This window comes from Adiantum capillus-veneris, chromosome 27 (assembly GCF_014529385.1).
Source record: "Adiantum capillus-veneris isolate H3 chromosome 27, ASM1452938v2, whole genome shotgun sequence".
In the NCBI taxonomy this organism is placed as follows: Eukaryota; Viridiplantae; Streptophyta; class Polypodiopsida; order Polypodiales; family Pteridaceae; genus Adiantum; species Adiantum capillus-veneris.
The window spans coordinates 35,060,482-35,062,623 of record NC_140957.1 but is presented as its reverse complement, the minus strand read 5'-3'; the positions used below and the strand labels follow the sequence as shown (position 1 = coordinate 35,062,623).

The 2,142-nt window shown below is 40.5% G+C and overlaps 1 pseudogene; it reads right to left on the bottom strand.

Moving 5' to 3' along the window:
* Positions 1 to 1,137: 1,137 nt before the first annotated feature.
* Positions 1,138 to 1,742, bottom strand: LOC147421764 (uncharacterized; annotated as a pseudogene).
* Positions 1,743 to 2,142: the final 400 nt, after the last annotated feature.

Here is a 2,142-nt window from a genome sequence, read left to right as displayed (position 1 = left end):
TCTCTCTATTCCCTATGTCTTTCTCTCTCTCTCTCTCTCTCTCTCTCTCTCTCTCTCTCTCTCTCTCTCTCTCTCTACTTCCCTATCTCTCTACTGATCGAACGAGCGACTGAGCTAGGGAGATCCATACGCCCACGACTGCAGAGGACTACACAACATCGACAGAGGCTGCATCAGAGGATCCAGGTCACTTTGGCTCGACATGCACAACGCCCGATCAGACTACTGACCATGGAGGAGATTGATGAGATTCGCCAGCGAGACAGATGCTGGATCTCCTATGATCTACCTATCCCAGCTAGCTATTTTAGCTGCTTAGTCCACACCCAATAGTTTAGGATTCCATAATATTTTATTTTGTCATTTTGTCATCTTGTTACTCTAACTTTGTATCAGATCCACCACATTGTAACTTTCTGGTCTCATAGGTGACTTTGGCCTTTTGAAGACGTTAATATAACATTTCATTTCATTTCTCTCTTTAATTTCGCTTTTTTTAATTTTAATTTCCTACGCATACATTAATTCTCTCTCTCTCTCTCTCTCTCTCTCTCTCTCTCTCTCTCTCTCTCTAGCTTTTTAATTTCGTTTACAAACACACACACACACACATTTCTCTCTCTCTCTCTCTCTCTCTCTCTCTCTCTCTCTCTGATTACCTACACACACACACACACACACACACACATTTCTCTCTCTCTCTCTCTCTCTCTCTCTCTCTCTCTCTCTCTCTCTCTCTCTCTCTCTCTCTCTCTCTCTCTCTCTCTCTCTCTCTCTCTTTCCTACACACACACACACACACACGATGTAGAGAGAGAGAGAGAGAGAGAGAGAGAGGGGTTGGGGGGGGAGAGTTTCATAATACCTGTGTAGCAGGTTTCGGCCAAGATCTGAGCGCGCGCATTGCAGGCGAAAATGGCCCCTGCGCGCGGGTTTCCCTTTTTTTTCCCCCAATTTTTTTGCGTCGAAATGTGCGTCGATATACTCGTGGTAATGTTCGTCGATATGCGCGTGGAAAAGCATGCCTTGCCACGCGTATTGCCACGTGCATATCGACGGCTATTCCGACGCATATATCGACCGGATGAAAGTACGTCGATATCCACGTGGAAAGGTACGGCCGTCGATATCTTGATGTTATGTTGTAGTGAGAATGACATTAAAAGAAGAATAAACCTTGAATATTGCAGATGCACGACTTAGCCACCTGACATCAAATGTATGTTCGTATCTCAAGATTAGGCACGCCAAATCCTTTTGAGTAGTCCTTAACTCGTCAAGCCTCTTGTTAGAGTGATTAAAATGTGTGGCAATCAAATTAACAAGCTTCTCTAATGTTATTTCAATCTCAAAAATCTTTGCAACAGAAGAGACAACCAAAAAGTTGTCCTATGTGTAACACAATGAATAGATGTTACAAATGGATTTATATGTTTTTCAAAAAGCGTTGAAACATTATTCCTTGACCCTGTCATGGTCTAACACCCATCAAAACCAAAATCAATTAGCTTTGAAATATCAAAATCATTTGTTTTTAGCTCATCAGGGATGGCATTAAAGATAGATCTAGCAGTTCCATCACCTACACAAACTATGCCATAAAATCTATCGGTGGGAATGCAATCATCAATAAGGTAGGGCAAATAGATAATCAAGCGTCCATGCTTAATAATATCATTAGACTCATCAATCAAGACACCAAAGAAAGGACTTCTAAACACTTTTTTTAAGGTGGAGTCCATGAGACACTTACCAATACAATAAACCATCTCCACACAAGCCTTTCATCATTATACAAGGATGTGGAATATGGAAATCGACAATCTTGCAAAAGAGAAATCATGTCAGGATATTCAAAAAATGCATAATTCTTCTTTGCCATATGATAGGCAACCCTAAAAAGAGTAAAGAGAGACTATTTGAAGTTCTTTGCCTTCTTCATGTTGTTTTGAATGTTGTCCATTCCTTCTAAGAGGAAAGCATCCATCACATTCACGTGACTATTTCACATGACAGTCAGTTCGACAATAAGCTTTTAAGTTACTTACCTTAAAATTAAATGAACCATCTCTTGAATAGGCACTATGGTGATGAGGATATTTTAAGCAAAACTTACAATACAATTTAGCTTCTTCTTTGTTG